Genomic DNA, 20,044 nt, shown 5'->3' on the forward strand with positions numbered 1-20,044 from the left:
TAAGTAAATACATTCAGAACTATAAGGAGCACTAAAACTCCATAAATATATATCACAGCCCCTTAATCCTGTGAGGTGTTTACACTGAATACCACTAAAAACACTGAAAAATTATATTAAAGTTACTCATGAGAGACAAAATACTGCATATATATCATGGTCAGAAGCAGATTGTTGCTTTATGATTACTACAGTAGGCAGATGGAAATTTAAACGAATAGGAAAAATGACCATAGCTACTGTAAATAATTCCATGCAATTAAATTGCTGCCTATGCTGGTCAGTCTTACTGAAATAATATATATTGTAAAAGATTAAAATGAATGGGGAAAGCAGAGGAAATACAATAAACAATCTACAAGTACCTTTAGGTTCAGTCTTTGTCTGACTGGGAGCCATGGTAGCAACCTCAGATGGCAGACCAACGTATACACCACCATAGTTCCTTATTTGAAGAGAAATCATGGCTTAGTGTTAATGCTTTCCCATAGAACGTCTACATAAAACAGCCACATTAGAAAGGCCATAGATGGACAAACAGAGGATACTTTGTAACTACTTTTATAAAAGAATCCCTTGTTTCCAATGCATATTAAGAGGCTGCAATTTTAAATGTAATGTTTTTATTAAAACTGAGCCCTTGTTTGACAAAAATAAATTTAGGCTGGCCATTGATTTTAAAAAGCAACCTATGCTAGGAAGGGAGCACAGACCTAATAGGTCCTCAACCAAGTTCTTCATACTTTCCATCAAAACCCAACCTTTTCATGGCAACAAATACCCTCTGACACTCTTCTTTCTTACCCCCAAAGTTGTCTAGTGTTTGCCTGATGGGAGATTTAATCTGCTAGTAATGTACGCTATTGAGACAATTTACGCAACTCACTTGCATGATGCACGCAAAAAAGGGGGTCGTGCCCCTCCCCCCCCATTTAGTAAAAAAGGGCCTGGATCCCTCTCCACACAGCCATGCATGGGGGACCTGTCTACATGCAGAAGGCTTATGGGTGCCAAATGCCTCCACAGTCCATCCCCCTCCTTCTGTGAGCCCAGGGGTCTGAGATCTGACTGGGAGGATGGGGAAAACATGAGGTGGGCAAGGGGAGGAATGGGTGAGGTGGAACATATATCTTTCTTCTCCCTTCCAGCCCAGGAGAGATTCCTGAGAAATGATAATACAGCTTATAATAATTATATTATGTATTATCTTTCTGCAGAGCACCCACACCCAAGCCCAGGGTCCCTAGTGTCCTGACTCTAATAAAGCCAGGAGCCAGAGTTGATGTGAAGGCAGAAGTCTTCTGCACCAATAGTCTTTTTTCCACTGGCAGATCCCTTGAGATCTGCAAGGTTTGAGGGCTGGGCTCAGTGGCCTATTTTGTGAGTAGGCAAAACCCCTTCCACAACAAAATGCAAGGGGAGAACTCTTACAGAGGGATCCTCATGGAGATTTCTTCCCCCATATCCCCTCCCTTTGTTTTTTTCCAGGTGATCCTCATTTGATGGCAGAATTCTGTCTGAGCTATTCAAATTAAAGCCATTCCCAGTACAAATCCTACCTCCTTTTGTCATCTTCTGACACCAATTCTTCTGGTCTATAATTTACAAAAACATGTAAAACTCATTAGCAACCAGTTTATTACAATTGCTCCATTCATCTACTGTTTAGTTTCAGTGGGAGGCAGAGGAAGAGAATGATCAATCAGAGTGTAATCTAGAGTTACTATTCAGTACTTGGTGCCTACCTCACTTACCTATATAAGAGAAAAAAAACATTTATTACTTAACTTCGTATGTGTATAAGAGAGAACAGGACTTGACACAGAGTGAACTAAGATTTCATAAATGTCCTGTCAGAATATCTTATAGAACCTTTTTGTAAAGCAAAATGTTAAATTTCTTTGAATCAAAAGAAAAGCTGAATAATCTAATTTGAACTCAGTTATTTAAACCTTTATAAATAGACTATGACTTTTATTAGACACTTAGGGCAAGATTATGGCTTGTCTTATGCATCCACAGGGAGTGGGTGGATTTTTGACTCTGCCCATCAGTGTGCCAGCCAGCACAGCTGGTCTGATGTGGAGGGCAGAGTAATCAGCATCAGGTATAGGGTTGGCACAGATTACTTCACCCTTCAACCAATGTGGAAAACAGAGACTTAATTGTTACTCTCTGAGTTACCATCTAGACCCTGGCCTGCTGCTAGAGCAATAGTACTGTGTGTTGCCCCTTACTCAGCCCCAGTGATAAATTCACAATCTAGCCCTCAGAAAGCATTTCTGAACTACAGTATTAAAAAGTGACTTATAATGTTTATCATTACTAATCACTTATTTAAAAATATAAATGTGCTGTCTGTTCAGTAGGCAAAGCCATATCCTGCAATTGATGCATTAAGCCCATGGGAGTTTGATAGATGGCAGGAAGTGGGATATGGCCTTAAATACAGATAAAACTTGTTTGGATAGTAAAAATGTTTGGATAGTAATAATTTCCTACCATTTCAATCTTCTTTCCACTCAGCTATCTATTGCCTTGAGGATATAATGTATAATAAGATAAGCTCTCTTCTTCCCCACCAATGGAGCAACAGCAAAGAAGGTAGCAGAATTCAGAACTTCAATCAACTTAGCATATAATTAGCATGGCTTTATGGAGTCTCTGATATTACTCTGACACAGTTCATCCCCTCCCACAGAAAACCCAGCAGGAGAGGCAGTCTTTGGGAGCATTCTCTCACAAGGATTTCCTGCCCTTTCACACTGTCCTATCGTGGGGGTGGGGGGAAGGGGGATCACCCCCACAGAATAAGTCATGGGATGCCTCAACCTGGGTAGCCTGGACTGTCTGCATGAAGAACCAGTGCCTCTATACCAGCTATGGCCCCCAACACCTTGGCAAACTAAAATTGCAGTCAAATGGAACCACACGATCAAAAATTACCCCAGCCATGGCTGCCCCCAGGAGACTTGTCTAGTGGGCTCCTGGGGATGTATCATATTTTCTAGTTATCTTCCAAAGGTGGTGGGAACTGTGTGCCCCCTTACAATCCTGCCTCAGCCTGCCTATTCCTTTCCCAGCCCACCGAGTCTCCCCTAGCTCCCTCAGACAAACCCCAGACTGTTCAGAAGGGACTCTACAAGGTCTGGAGGATAGGAGACAGCACCATGGAGATGACTAAGCCCCCCACCCCCCACCCCAAGTTATCACAAAAGGAGGAGATGTGTGCAGGTATGGATCCTTTGCCCATGTGTCTCCTAGATATCAATTTGTATCTTGTTCTGATAGTCAGCTGGCTGAAGTGAAAGAGAGGAGACTCCAGAATTCTAAAAGGGAAAACTGGCAGTTTTGTGGACAAACAGCTATTAGCTTGCCTGATAGCTTTTCTTGCCCTTAAAAAGGCTTTACACTTTGCTTTTCCCCTGCCATAGATAGCTAATAGGGATATATGGATCTTTGTAACACTGGAGGTTTGGTAATAATTTGTGCATGCAAAAGAAATCATCTAGATGGAAGATCAAGGTTGAGAGTCTTAAGGACCCAACTAAACGTGACCTTTTTCAGCAGTGCCTCACCGAGAAACTGATAAATATCAAAACTGAGATGGAAAGGTCCAAAGTGCACTGGAAAGTGCTCAAATTGGCTATCCATGCTGCATGTGAGGGAACACTGGGCTTCTCAACCAGGAAGCACCAAGACTGCTTTGACAAGAACGATCAGGAAACCCAAGACCTGATCGACCATAAGCACAAGGCCTTCTGTGCTTGGCAGAATGACATCAATTCCAAGGGGAAGTAATACATCAACCATCAACTCAAAGCTGAGGTTCAAAGGCAAATCCACGAAATGGTGGGAGAAGAAAGAGAAGGAGAACAAGTGGTGGGAGAAGAAAGAGAAGGAGACCCAACAACTCGCCGACACCCATGACATGTGCAGATTCTTCAGTGCCATCACAAGCCCTTTATGGTCCCAACACCCAAGGGCTAACCCCCCTCAGATCCAGATCCTTCCAGAATTGCAATGTGCTTTCAGACCATCTTGAGGTACCACCGACATGATCTTCACTGCCCGCCAACTTCAGGAAATGCCACGAACAACATCGACCACTGTACATCACCTTCATTGACCTCACAAAAGCATTCGAGGCTCTGTGAAGAATTCTCCTTAAATTTGGATGCCCACCAAAATTTGTTGCTGTCCTCTGACTCCTCCATGACAACATGTCTGTGACGGTTGTCAACAATGGATCCAAAACCGAACCCTTCTAGTCAAGAAAGGAGTTAAGCAAGGCTATGTCATCACTCCAGTCCTTTTCTCCATCTTTCTTGCTGTCATCCTCCTTCTCATCGCTGGCAAGTTCCCCTGCAGACTTGACATCCAATGCAGAATGGACGGCAAGTTCTTCAATTTCAGTTGCCTCTGATCCAAGACAAAGACTATCACTAAATCAGTCATTGAACTCCAATATGCAGACAACTGTGCCCTGTGCGCCCACTCAGAAGATTTTCAAAAAATAGTCAACACTTTCTCTGAGGCCTAAAACCAACACCCAACACCAAGAAAATTAAAGTACTCCACCAACAGGCTCTGAATCACCAGGATCCTGCTCCCATAATTCAGAGCAATAAAGAGATCCTGGAGAACGTTGAGCACTTCCTTTACCTCAGCAGCTATATGGCACAGAAAGCTGACATTGACAAGGAAATGCAACACCACCTTAAATGCACCAGTACAGTTTTGGGACACTTGAGAAAATGTGTCTTCGAAGATCATGACATCAAGAATCAAACCAAGCTTCTCACGTACTAGGCAGTTGTTATCCTGCTCTCTTGTACAGTGCCAAAACCTGCGTCATGTACTGTAGACACCTCAATGTTATTGAGCAATACCATCAATGTTGCCTCCCGTAAGATCTTCTGAATCAAGTGGGATGACTGACACACCAACATCAGTGTTCTGTCCCAAACCAAAACTTGCAGCATTGAAACTATGATCATCCATCACCAACTCCGTAGGGCTGGTCATGTTCTTTGAATGCCAGAAAATCGACTCCCAAAGCAGGTCATGTTCTCACAACTTACCCATGGCCAACGGACGATGAGCGGGTAAAAACAGCACTTCAAAGACACCCTCAAAGCCAACATGAAGAAGTGCAATATTGACATAAACTCATGGGAAACCCAAGTCCTCGACCGACCAAAAAGAAAAAGGACCTTGTGGCAAGGATCCCAGTATTTCGAGATCCAACGGAGACAACAGGAAATGGAGAAATAGGAAAGAACGCACCACAGCCTAACTCAACAATCCAGATCTGTCCCTTCCATTGGGAAATGTCTGCCCCAGTAATGACAAGATCTATGGATCCCAGATCAGTCTCATTAGCCACCTGAGGATTCACCGGCGATAACTGGCTATCATTTTATAGAAGACTATTATTGAGCCCATATATTAAAGACGGCCCTTATTCCAGAGCAGAACACCCACTGATGACAATGACAATTGTGTGTCCATATCAAAAGATCAATTCTTAAAATTTCATTCAAAAGAATGACTGGATTAGACCAAAAGGAAATATAAAGCACTGGGTCAAAAGTTTAGAACGGGGTAGACAACCTATGGCACGCGTGCCAAAGGCGGCACGCGAGCTGATTTTCAGTGGCACTCACACTGCCCGGGTCCTGGCCACCGGTCCAGGGGGCTCTGCATTTGAATTTAATTTTAAATGAAGCTTCTTAAACATTTTAAAAACCTTATTTACTCTACATACAACAATAATTTAATTATATATTATAGACTTATGGAAAGAGACCTTCTAAAAATGTTAAAATATATTACTGGCACGCGAAACCTTAAATTAGAATGAATAAATGAAGACACGGCACACCACTTCTGAAAGGTTGCCGACCCCTGGTTTAGAAAATAACTTTTGTTGGCAGATTCTGTATTAGGGTGACCCACTGCACTGTATCTTTTTGAAAAATAAAATTAATAAAAGATTTTCTGCTACCCCAGACATGTTTTATAGCTGAGCATCATCTGGACCATTATTGACATCCTTTGGCCAGACAGAATAATAATAGTAATAATAATAATAAAGAGAGGAAGGATGGTCCAGGGTTTGGGGCACTGGCAAAACCTGGATTCAATTCCCTGCTCCACCATGGACTTCCTGTGACACCTTGAGCAAGTCACTTACCCAATCTGTGCCTCAGTTCCCTGATATGTAATCTGCAGAGTGAGTTTTTAAACTCCCTGCTTTGCTCCTTCCTTTCAATATTTTAATACACCTCTACCTCGATATAACGCTGTCCTCGGGAGCCAAAAAATCTTAACGCATTATAGGTGAAACCGGGTTATATCGAATTTGCTTTGATCCGCTGGAGTGCGCAGCCCCGCCTCCCCAGAGCACTGCTTTACCACATTATATCAGAATTCGTGTTATATCGGTTCGTGTTATATCGGGTTAGAGGTGTAGTTACAAATTAAGTTCCATTTCTTGTAATCACCCCTCTACTGAACTCACAACAGCAAAAATAGCCTGGGATTTGGACTGACTAGCTCTGGCTTTCTTGACTGTAATTTCTTATAGTTCCTCTGGGAGAGAGGAGACAGGCATAACAGAGATGTGGAAATGTGGAAGGGAGAGACAAAGGAAGAGTGCTGGGGATGATAGAGGGGGAAGCAGCCACTCATCGTTGCATTCTCCTCTGGGGTCCCTTTTATTAGCACTGTGGGACTTAATACTGCTCCAATGTATTGCACTACACATAGTTATACACTTCTTGCCTTTACAGTTTAAAGACCAACATAACAATTTTGCAGGCTGAAATTTGTGGGTGCAAATATGAGACACACAAGACCTGATTCTCATTCTGTGCTCAGATATAATGGCCTTTAGGGGCCGCTGGGAGCTGGTTACAGCTCTCTGATCCTCAATCGCTTGGCCTCAGTGGAAGTTACAGCAAAAAGCTGCCTCCTCTGACTTCTGCCATTGGCATAAACGCCTGATCTGACACCAGAAAGGGATCAGACATCACAGAGCTTGGCTCTACTGCATCCTTTCCTGTCCTGCCCCACAATCCACCCCAATGTGCTCCCACCTACTGCTTACACTGGCGATGAGGGGGGCAGCTGGTGTAAAAGGCAGGTAGGGTGCCTCTGCCAGTTTTACGCGAGGGGAGATTTCCCCCTAAACCGGGGGAATCCCCTAGGGGGACTCTCGAACTGGTTTAAGTTCATTTTGTGCCACGTAAGTAGCAAAAAGGGAACCTAGTAGACCGCATCCAGTCAAAGTGTTCAGTGCTGGTCTGCTTTTGTGCCACTACATCTTTCCTCAGAAACTAGCATCTATTGCAAGGAAAATAGGCTTATATTTTTAAATTGGTATCTTAGATGGAAAGGAGTTCCATAGCTGTTAGAGGGATTTAACATCAATGTCATGTAACACCATTCTCTTTCCAGCTAGAAGAAATTCCTCTTCCAGTGAGACTTTTCTTTTCCTGGAAAGCCTCTTGTCATACTGTTATGTTTGGAAAGTACAGTTAAGACCCCTGATATTGGTTCTTTAGTCATCATTTTCCATATTCCATGTCCATTTTTTGACACGCACATAAGCTGCCATTTTTCAAATAATATTTGAGTTTAAAATCTCTTGGATTCACAATACTACTGTCCATCCATTTTTTCCTTATCTCAACATTTCTGATTTTATTCATTTGTATCCAGTCGTCACACTCTATAACATTCTCTATTAACATTCCTTTCATTCAGTCCTTCCGCTCAACCCAGATGGTTCATTGCACTACACACGCTGACAGTTTCAGCTCTTTAATTTCTAAATGTTTCTTGGGAGGTTGAGACTACTCTTTTACAACCTTTGTATTTTTGTCCAACATTTTGAAACAGCTTTTAGTCCTTGGGTATGTCTACACAGTATTTTTGAGCCCATGACAGCGAATCTCTCAGCCCAGGTTAACAGACTTGGGCCGCAGGGCTCAGACCAGCACTGCAAAAATAGTTGCATAGACAGCACTTTGAAGTTGTGGCTCCAAGTCGAGCCGCAACTTTTAAGTGCCGTCTACACACAGCTATATTTAGAGCACTGGTGTGAAACTTGCTAACTCGTGTCTATTGACCCAGGCTGGAAGGTTCACTACCATGGGCTCCAAAATGCTGTGTAGACATACCCTTAGTGTCCTGAATTGTTACTACTGCTTATCGTCAGAAGAATTAAGCCACATTTCTGTGCATAACTGTCATCACTTTATTTTCCACTACCTACTTTTCCACTATCACAAAGTGATAGATGATATATACAAATGAATAGCATTTTCCTCATGTAAGTCCTAAGGCACCTGAACCTGCAAACACATTCAGATGCACAAGCATCTTTATGCACTTGAGTAGTCCCACTGAACTCATTTTCATAGCGTTTGCATTTCTGGGGTCCAAAACTAAAGGAAGAGCGAGGCCAACAATTTATTTCTCAAATAAAAAACAGACAAACTCAAATGGACAAACTCTTGAATGAAAAACTCACAGGTTCTTATCAAATCCAAATCAGAATATATCCAAATTTAAGTAACTGGCTAATTAATGTTTGTACAATGCTTTAAAATACATTAAAAGTGCTAGGTGGTAAATGTTATGTAATACACCATTTCTGATTTGTAAAGAGACTTTTTATTACTTAACAAAAAATATGTTGCCATTTATGGAAAGTGATTTTTAGGCCTGGTTCTCATTCACACTAAGGACCTTTACACTGCTTTGGCAGTGTAAAAGCAGCCTTCAAATGGGTGCAAATTTAATTTTATGCACACTTTAAGGCACCTTTATACTACCAAAGTTGTGTAAAGAGGCCTTAGTGTAAATAAAGACTAGTTCCTTTATATATATAAAATTATTAAAGGCATGGGTCCAGTAGGCTATGTCAAGAGGATGTTCCCCCATAAACTTGCCCTAAGTAGTCCATTCATTTTCCAATCAGTGACAATGAAAATTTAGAAAATAAGTTACATGTTCAAGTAGATCTTGAGATTACCTATGACATCAGTATTCATCTGTTACATTGTCGATCTTTGGTTCTTGGCTCTAATCTGTGGCAGCAGACTCAGAGCTACTGTTATACATTTATCTACTGTTATTTAGATGTGACGGTGGCACTCATTTCTATACTGGGATTCTTCTACCTACTCAAAGTAGTTAGTCTAAAAAAAATTGAATTAAATTCAATAATTTTTTTTACTTAATAACATCAATTTTTGTTCGGGTTACTTGGACTCAAGGCAGAGCTCAAACTCTAGTAATAAAAAGTTTGTCCCTTGCAACAGAGGGAAGCAAGAGCTAGGCCTTGGGAGGTCTTCCTTTATACCTTCTTCCATTGAAGGAGACATGGTTGAGGGAGGCCACTCCTGAAAATTTTTGCTTGAATGGGTGAATACTTGGCTGTGAGAGGCTACCTCCTGCTTCCCTTTTTCACTGAGGCAGAAATGAGAGCAAAGGAGGTTCAGGCCTTCTCCCCTTCATTGGGAATGTGAAAAAAAAGCAGTACAGGGTGAGAATGTCCTCAATGCTAATCACCGAGATTGATGGAGAAGAGAGAAGCTGCCAATTACAATCTTCAATGTGGAGAGGAATTAGGCCATGAAAAGCAATTCCTTTTTGCTCCCTCAGTGGCAGAGGAGACCTCATTTAGAGCTGAGAATGGGGATGCTGGATGTTTTTGCAGGGCAGTCTGTATGAGGTGCCAAGTGTCTCTCAAAGAAAGTGAAGTACATGAGTTGTTCTCTAAATGTCTTACAGGCAGTGGGAGAGACGTATATGAGCACTGTATTTCTCACAAAGGGAGAAACATGCTTTGGGGTGTACCAGTACATGGTAGGAATGAGTAAATACAAGGGCCATGGGCGGGCATGGGAGACAGATGTCTTACAAGTCAGAAAGAGAGGGAGAGCTTTTGTTATATAAGTATAAAGGGGAATTGTCTCTACAGGGGTAAGTGAGCCACCTGCAGTCCCTTCACTCTGATTCTGCTGTCTCTATATGGGTGATGGAAGCAGGCTATCAATTGATGACATCTAGATCAGGGTATGGTAGGTCTAACATATTGGGTAGCAACTGAACCACGTATAACAAAATGAACTATTGTACTAATGTGCTTATAAATAACCCTTGAGTTATGTTGCTGAAGGTGTACAGACTATTGTAAGTACTTACACATCTTTAGCTGTCCCTGCAGTACCTAGAATGAAAAAGAAAATGTGTTTTACTGTGTGATGGTGTGATCATGCTCAAGCTAACCAAAATGACACTAAAAATCTTTCTCCCCTTCTCCCCTCTTGCTCTCACAAACAATCCCCTCACATACAAACCCCAAAAATGGATGGACACGGTAAAGGACACTTGTTGTTATTGTGATTAGCTACTTTCATCTTAACTCTGTCACACTCATACCTCTCTTTCCAAGCCAAATCCTCAGCGGATGTAAATGGTAAACTACAAGTAAAGCTTCAGTGGACCTGTGCCCATTTACACCAGCTGAGGATGATATCTGTATTTTTTTACTTTCTACATAAGCTAAATTGCAATATTCTGCATTTTGGGGCTTTTCCAGTTGTAAGTTACCACAACTAACTAAGCAATTATCCTTAAATGTCTATTTATTTTGTGAACATGCTGTTTGATTCTGTTACAGACTTGGCACTGTGTATAAAATGCTGTGGCATAAAATATTTTTTTTTTATATAAAACTACTAGACTGAAATAACTTTAACATTGGGACACAATCCACCCAGAAATCCCAGACATCTACAAAATCAGGTTCTTCCTAATTCAGCTTGTAATTTAAAAAATAAGGGACAAAAATTACAACCTTGCTCTATGGTTCTAAGCGTTGAATTTTCATGACTCAGTCACCACATGGTGGGAGAGCCGGAATCACTTAAAGACTCACCTACTTCTTGGTCCTCCCAAGTTACTAAAGACTGTGTTGTTGTTGCAGGTATGTCATTCAGTTGCACAGTCAGTAAAACATCCCTTCCATGAACTTCAAGCGCCGACAAAGGCATTAGAAACCCCTTTCACTCCTCCATCTCCTCTCAGGAGAAATTCAAGGTTAGCTCACTCTAAAGAAGCTACAGGTTTAGTCGCAGCCTGAAAGGTTTTGCAGCATTTTTCCCCTAACACTCTTTGTTTCTTAGAAAACATTTTTTTCTGGTGTGAAATTGCTGCAAAAACTAATACAGCTCTTCCCTCATTATTGTGGATGGAAGCTGAAGCTAGACAAATTTGAACAGGAAATAAGGCACAAATTATTAACAATGATAGTAATAAACCATTGAAACAATTTACCAAGGGTTGTGGTGGATTCTCCATCACTGACAATTTTAAATCCAAGATTAGATATTTTTCTAAAAGTTATGCTCTAGGAATTATTTTGGGGAAGTTCTATGGCCTGTGATATAGAGGAGGTCAGACTAGGTGATCACAGTGGTCCCTCCTGGCTTTGGAATCTATGATCTATGAATTGCATGGAAGAATGTGTAGTTTGTGCCTCACTTTAAAACTACAATTGAGCAGGCAGGGTTCTGAGGCTTCCCAGAACCAGGCTCTTCTATGAGCACATGAATATTATACATGTAAGGAAAGCCTCTCTCTCCAATTAAGTCCTGTATGTAATTTTGGTTCCAGTGTCTATTACTTGGCTATCCCTCACACTGATATCATCACCAATAAAGATTTAAATTACAGTGCTTGCAGAACAAACCTCCTTTATATTATATTGTTTCCAAGATCCCTTTGGGTCTCCTCACTGTACAGTAGGCCCAACTGTAATACATCACTGGAGAAAACCCTTGGTAAGGTTTTAGGGAGCTCCTCGCTTGGGATCTGGTTGAGGACCTAATTTTAAAACTTAATTTCAACTGGCAGTGTTCTGAGGGTCCTCAGCTCTATATGCTGGCGATATCTCTCAAATAACCACCATGTTTGAAAAGCCCACTGTGACAGTTCTCGGGGTACTCAGGATTGTGAGTCACCTTGTTATCCCCTGCCTCCAGCAAGAAGAAATCTCGCACATTGTGGCTGGGTGTTAGCTCCCTAACACCACCAGCCGTTCAGACACTCCAGCACTCTCCTCTGGGCTATGCCAGCCCTAGTTTCACCTTGCAGGTTAACAATACCGCAGTCCCTGAGTCCCTTTGAAGCATTCCCCTGCAGTATCCAGCCCCTGACACTGGTTACTGACAGAAATAAGAACATAAGAACCGCTATACTGGGTCAGACCAATGGTCCATCTAGACCAGTATCCTATCTTCTGACAGTATCCAGTGCCACATGCTTCAGAGGGAATGAACAGAACAGGGTAATTTCAAGTGCTCCATCCCTTATTGTCCAGTCCCACCTTCTTGCAATTGGAAGTTTAGGGACACACAGAGCATAGATTACATCCCTGACCATCTTGGCTAAAAGCCAAGTTCATCCTCCATGAATTTATCTAATTCTTTTCTGAACCCAGTTATACTTTTGGCATTTATTATATTCCCTGGCAATACGTTCCACAAGTGGACTGTGTGTTATGTGAAGAAATTCTTCCTTATATTTGTTTTAAACCTGCTGCCTGTTAATTTCATCAGGTGACCCTGGTTCTTGTGTTATGTGAAGGTTTAAATAACATCTATTTACTCTCTCCACACCATTCATGATTTTACAGACCACTATCATCTATCTATCCCCCCCTTTAGTTGTGTCTTTTCTAAGTCCCAATCTTTTAAATATCTCCTTATGTAGAAGATGTCCCAGGCCCCTACTCATTTTTGTTGCCCTTCTCGGTACCTTTTCCAATATATATATTTTAAATGGGAAGTGTGTGTACCCCAGTTTACTAGTTTTACCTTAAACTACCACTTCTGTATAACACACACCACTAGTGAGCACTTATAATGAAACAAAAGTAGAGAAAGTGATGAAAACAAATGGTTACAATACAAAACAAAATAATAAAATGAGCACTAGGACCTACACTTATTAATAGTTACCTTTCCTATCTAATAAAGTACGTTTTCCCCCCCAAAGTTCAGTCGGTTGCAGAGCTTGCTCCTCAAGATGTTTCCACTGTGACTGGATACAGAGTGCCTCACCCCACTCTATTATACTGCAACAGTCTTTTGTGCCTATTCATAGAATATTTTATTCTATAAAATTCCGCCTGTTGTAAAGTTCCGTTTTTACCTCCAAGTGGGGTCGAATTCTTTGCAGTTGTCTCTGATGGTTTTCCACTGATAGTCTTGGGATGGAGCAAGGCTAGAAAACTGAGCCTTGCATTACATCACCAACTAACCAGGGATGGTGACAGCTCCCTGCTGCTTGAATGGGCCATCACCCATTCACTATTCATCACCAAGCCATATTATCCTCTGGTGACTAACTTTTATGCCAAGTTCATAAAAGCATACATTCACTATAGTTACATTATTCTTTAAATATTACCTGTAAGTACATCTCACAATGATTGAGTCTTGGTAAGTTATGAGCTTTCTGTAAGTACCTTACACGTGATCTCTTATTGATAAATACCCTGCCAGCCATGTGTTTGGTGTAGTGAGTTTGTTAGGCCTAAGACAAGACTTGTTTGCAAAGAACAGAGCACCCGCTGCCAAGAGTCCTCTGTGTCACATCTATCTATGTGGCTATACCTAGGGAAAGCACCTCTTTAGTGACTACTCCCAAGGGATAAGATACATCCATCTCTCCTTCCATTCCTGTATGATCACCCTCCAGCATCATGCAGTCTCTGTCTGCTGGAACTTGGCAGCTCTTGCAGTACAGAGTTATCCTACAGTATCGTTTCATTTAGGTTCACATTACCTACCTTTGGGGATCAAACAAAACCTGAAGCTCAAGGGAAAACTGGAAAAACTGTCAAATGTCGCCTGGGTTTGCATCAAAACCATGAATTGCCTCCCCCTTCACCTAAAGACAGGTGCAGGACACCTGGGACATCACTATGAAGCCACTATTACAAGCACTACACTTCACTACCTAACAACTCTGTGGCTGGTGCAGTCATACAGTGTGGACCCCTGGACCATGTTCATGTTACTCCTCGAGCCTCTCCCAAAACCTCTTCACATGCACTCATGGATTGGGGCCAGCCACATATTTTGACTCAAAGAGAGCAGGAGGCATAAAATTCCCCTGCATGACTTCTGTGCTTCTTGCCTCCACCCATACACAGTAGGACCACGGCTGCATTTTAGCCCTTCTATGGCTGCAGAAGGAGGAGGAGGAGGAGCAGGATTTCACCCTTAGGAATAAATGAGGTACATTCAGATATTCTGTACATTGAATTATTAAAGAATAACATTCAGAATACTGTAGCTGCAAACCCCCCAAGTACATATCATTTAAACAGTTGCATGTGAAGGACAAAAATGTATCTTGGGGGCATCTTTCATTGATCAAGACGATTACTGTAGTTTTAAAACAACAGATGCTTGGTACGGAGCATCACCACAGAATGTTAGTAAGTGGACTCTGAATGCAGAAGACTGTTGAAATAATTTTACATACATATTTTTCTGAGCTGAAGAAATGCATTATGAGTGACTGCATACAAGAGGGAGCATGGCTTCAGGGGAAAAATATTAAGAAGGATAAGAGATAACCAAACACTGACTTAATGGAATAAATACATTAATATAGAAAAAGAGACCCTGCTCTCTCTATAGATATCTGGCTAACAGAGTTGGTCAGGAAATAATTTTTCTCATGAAAAATTTTGACATAAATAAAAATGTTCTTAGAGAAATTTCTTACAATATTTTTTGGAGTTTAAACAAAAACTCAAAATCAAAAAATGAAAATTATGTGGGCTAGCAGCTTCTCTCTTTTTTTAACGAAAGCTTAGGTCTCCAGCAGCCATTGAGCACCCACATTTAAGGCTGTCATTGCTCCCACCATTACTCCCAACAGTGGCAGTGCAAAGATGGGACATTTTAAGAAAATTGCTAGCACAGACAATGCTGGAATGGTGGGACATACCCTAACATGGGACAAACTTAACAAAGTAATGTTTAAGGACAGATTTCTTATGGGCAAAAAAGAAAAGCCACTTTGGAGCTTCTAAAACCCATCAAAAAATAAAAAGGAAAATAGGGATTTGTTAGTAAAAACTCCTTATGGATAATAGGAAAGTTTAAAAATAAACATCCTCTATAACTAAGGGTATGGCTACACTACAGCTTAAGTCAACCTAAGTTATGTCGCTCAAAGGTGTGAATTAGCCACCCCACCCCCCAAGCAACATAACTTATACTGACATAAGCACTGGTGTGGACAATGCTATGTCGGTGAGAGAGCGTCTCCCACTGAGATAGCTGCCACCGCTTGTTGGGAGTGGATTAATTAAGTCGACAGGAGAGCTCTCTCCCGTCGGCTTAGAGCGGCTACACAGAGAGCTTACAGTGGTGCAGTGGTGCAGCTGCACTGATTCTCTAATGTACCTTAGCCTAGTGTACTGTAGCTTAAAGACTTAAAATTGTGGGGCTATAAAAAAAAAGAGGGCGTATACTTCAGTTTACTTGGATCACAGAAATTGCCATGTTGCAAGAGACCAATGATCCATTTAGTCTTGAATCCTGCCTCCAATGCTTGATGCTTGGAAGACGATTTAAACACCCCATAATATACTTTATTGTGAAATACTATACTTTGGGTGGTAATTTTGTTCTTAATCCCACCTGTCTATTCATTTATATCCTCCTGACTCATGAGGATTGATAGCTCTTCTAGTGCTATACTAGCTAGCATAACTGAAGGTGCTGTTATTCTATGCATTGGGCAGATGGTATAATTACATATATGCCTTACTCAGACAAAACTCACATTGACATCAATGGTTATTTTACCTAAAGAAGGAAAGGGGTATCGAACCCATACATGCCTAAGCCTTTTTGTGAAATTTACTAAAGTATTAGCTTCTGTAACAGTGTATGACAGAGTGTGTTTCAGGTTAATTATATGTCATGCAATGCTAGCTTTGCTATTCCTGATAGCAGCACAGCTATAACTTTAGTCTTCAAAGATGCAGCATTACTGTACAAAGCAGAAAACTAATTTGTTTGTAAATACAGTGTAATATTTTTATTTGTAATGTGATGGGAATTATTTTTTCTTTATAACTCCAGCATGATGATAGAAAGCTATATCTCTGTCCTTTCCTTAAATAAAACATCATTTTATTTTAATTAGACCTACTTTTAAAAATGTTTGCCTTTCAGGACCTGTACTCTTTTTATATGATTTTATGAAGAAAATTAAATGCTAGGAACCTGATTCTCTGATCACTTATGCCATGTTTACATTAATGCAATTTCATTGACTTCACTGGAGTTATTCCAGATGTACATTGGTGTCAATGAGAGGAGAATCAGGCCTAGGAGATGTGTGTATAGACAAGCCTAAAAGAAAAACAGAAGTTCCACTAGTATAAATTACATTGGTTTACAGACATAAATGTATCTAAACTGTGCTCAATCTGGGTCCGTCCAGACTGGAGTTTTTAACCCATTACTTGATTGCCACTTAACTTGAGCTAGCTAACATGTTCGTAAATGCTAATCTGTTTGTGGTTTACCTGTTTGTATCCTGAAACAAAAGTTTGTGGTGTGTCCAAACTAGCATTTACAAACAGATTATCTAATTTAACTGGCAAACAATTAACCTCAATTACAAAAGTTTTATACTAGCCAAACCCTCTGTTACACTTGCACCAGTGTTTGCATCTAGTTAATCAGAAGTGGGATGTGTTAACGCTGCCACTAGCCTGATTTAACTCACATCAGTATGAAGTTGTGTCAGTTGTGAACTGGAATGACTTCTAGCAACTGCAGCCTAAAGAACCACTGATGGGAGAGAAAGTGTGAAGGAGGCATGGCAGCTCCCACTAATAGATGTAAAACTATACTGGTGCAATTTGTGAGTATAGATAAGGCCTCTCATGTATTTACATTCATTATACTCATTAATGGAAACAGGAGTCACACAAGCATTAATGGGATAAAAAAAGTCCTAAACAATTAACATATAGTCCAGGGTTTAGTGAGAAGACCAGCAACTACAGCACACAAATTTAATTACATACAGTTCAGCGAGCATATGACCAACATAATTTACACTCACAAACTATGTCTACAACTACACTGCATTGTAGTGTGGATTACGGGGGTGTGAACTGCAGAGCACACCAAAGTGTGGCAATCTAGCTGCCCCATGTGGATGCTGCTGGAGTGAACTAAAAGGTACCTAGTTCATGTTAATGTAGTCCTCTTGCAAACAAAACTATGTTAACCAAACTAGGCACCTTTTAGTTCACTCCAGCAGCATCCACATGGGGCAGTTAGAGCACAACACATTTATGCACTCTTCAATTCATAGTCCTTAGTCTGCACTGCAGCATGGTGTAGGTAAATCCTTAGTTAGACATACCTCTGTAATTCAGGAGCAACTCCATTAAAGTCAATGGAATTAGATCAATGTAAAACTGGTGTAAATGTCAAAAGAATTAGGCCCCACATTTCTAACAGAATCTACCTCTACTTTACTGGGTTGTTTCAAATGATTGTGAATACCCTAATAACAAATAAATAAATAAAAGGGGGGAAAGCACTTAAATATATTGCTTAATGTTTACCAAATGATTTGAAGATGAAAAGTGCTATATAAGTGCTCACTATTACTACCATTTTAAAATTATCATAGCCCTTTTTTTCACTCCAGCAGCACTGACAAACATCAAATCTATTTTTAAAATAACACAACAAGCTGTGGAACCAGCTGGATGGATCAGTTAGTAATACACATTAACATGAGGACAATGTCCATGAAGGAACAACTTCTCAGACAAGCAGAGTGTACAGGAAGGTGCATGAATTGATTACAGAAGTGGTGTTCTTAGTCCTTGTGGGAAGTGAAGAGGATACAAGTTACATCCCAGTTGCATGTCCACATGTAGCTTTTGACTCCTGCTGCCTATGGCTGCAGGATGTAAATGCTCTGGAGACCTGAAGAAGAGATCTGTGTAAGATTGAAAGCTTGTTTCTCACCAACAGAAGTTATTCCAATAAAAGATATTACCTCACCCACCTTGTCTCTCTAATGTTTTATGGGGCTGATCTAAAGCTCGCTTATGCCAATGGAAAGACGTCAGTGATTTCAATGGGCTTTTTGGATCAGGTCCTTTATGAAAGGAAACTGGAACATTGTTAGGGATAAAGATGCCATTCAGAATGAGAAGAATGTAAAGTCAAAGATCCCCACCCTGACCAATCCACATTCACAGATCCAAAAACAAAAGCTCTGTTGTTTTATAGGTTGGACAAGAAACGCTTGAAGTTCCAGCCACCAAACACAGAAAGTGCTTATTACCAAAACCACACAAATCATAGTTAAAGGACAGATGCAGACACTGCGCCTAACAAACATTTACTATTAGTCTCCTTATATTTTATTACTCTTTAGAATCTTATTACTTGATGAAAACTGGCTCAAGTATGGTATTATTTATTAGCCTAGAGGAATAATTTCCCCAGTAAACTGGATCCTTTTGATGGGTTGTTTACACAGCATATTTTGCACAATATGTTCTGAATTGCTAACATGTGCCCTCTCTAGCTTCAGCATTTTAACAGCTATGTGGAATGGAGCTGGGAAGCCTTTAAAAAGCACTAGTTTAAAAAAATATTTCCCCCTCCAAAAAAGATAAAGCCTGCGCGCGGCATCCTGAAGCAGCTGAGGAGAGTCTCTTGTTCAGCAGGAGAGCAGCCCTGCCCTGGCAAAGTGAAATGTAGTTTCCAGTTCTAGAAACGCCCGGTCTCCTCTTCTTTAAGGAAGGAAAAGCCTCTTCTCCCTGAGCCTGAACCTAGGAACAGCTTCCCAGCCCTGCCTCCCTTCCAGACCCTACTCCTCCGTCCTCGGATCCTACCTACCGCCCCCGGCCCCTCCCAACCACTCCTGCCCTTACCCCCACCTACCCCATCTCCTACCCCCTCCCCTGTCCCGCCAGTCCCCTCCTCCGCGCCGCCCTCACCTCGGCTGCCCGCGCTGCTGGCCGTGGAGTTCCCGCAGCCCATGGCCCGGCGGGCGCCGCGGGGGGCCGGGGCAGGCGGCGGGAGCCCGGCCGGAGGATGGAGCCAGGGGGGCGGCAGCAGCAGGCTGCCCAGGGGTCGCGCTGCGCCCGGTGCCGATGCAGCGGGCTCGGGAAGGAGGATGCGGGGGCGGCGGGGACGACACGGGGACTCACCTCCCCGCCCATCGCCTGGGTAACGGCGGAGACCAATCAGCGCTGCCGGCAGCTCGGCTGGCCCTGAGGGGAGCGGGACCCCCCAGGGGGCTAGAGGCAGGGGGCGATGCACCCGGCCCCCGGCCTGCCCAGGTGTCTCCTCTCTGGCAGCTTCAGCTCCCCCTGGCTCTCTGCTTCTCCTTCCTCTCCCTCTGCCCCGCAGCCCAGCCGCCACCGCCTCCCGCGAGGCACTGTGCCCTGCTCCCAGCTGCAGGGTGTGTGTGTGGGGGGGATCCAGTCCCCTCCACTCTCATCCTCACTTCTGCCCTCCGCAGTGCCCACCTCCATGAGACTACGGACTTTACTGGCAGGGAAGGTGCTGGGTGACACCCCTGCTCTTCCACCTGGCGTGACAGGATGAGGTTGGGAAGGAGGTGAGACCACCTGGCAGAACGATGATGTTCTTTGTTTAAAGTTTGTGTAAATCTGACAGATGTGTTGCCTTGAAATCCTACGGATTGCTCAGTCTCCCAGGGAAGACCTGCCATCACACACCCTGTGACCATTAAGCCACTATGCAAAGATTAGAGAGGGAGATCTAGCCAGCTGCTAATAAAAGCCTTATGGAAAAACAAAACCACAGATTTCTTGGGTACCATGAGAAATTCTGATCCCTTTCCAATTAAAATATGTCCACTGTAGAATAGGTGATATGCCTGCCAATCAGCTACCCTCAAGGTAATATATCTGTGTGCAATGTTG

At 42.1% G+C, this 20,044-nt stretch overlaps 1 long non-coding RNA gene across 1 annotated transcript; it reads right to left on the reverse strand.

Annotated features, from left to right (window-relative positions):
• Positions 1-365: 365 nt before the first annotated feature.
• LOC101941404 (uncharacterized) lies at positions 366-20,027 on the reverse strand. Its single transcript, XR_006172877.2, has 3 exons — positions 19,091-20,027; positions 1,560-1,595; positions 366-445 (listed from the first exon to the last, which is right to left on the reverse strand). It is a non-coding gene; the product is annotated as an uncharacterized LOC101941404 (long non-coding RNA).
• Positions 20,028-20,044: the final 17 nt, after the last annotated feature.

The sequence above is a fragment of the Chrysemys picta genome, chromosome 1 (genome assembly GCF_011386835.1).
Source record: "Chrysemys picta bellii isolate R12L10 chromosome 1, ASM1138683v2, whole genome shotgun sequence".
In the NCBI taxonomy this organism is placed as follows: Eukaryota; Metazoa; Chordata; order Testudines; family Emydidae; genus Chrysemys; species Chrysemys picta.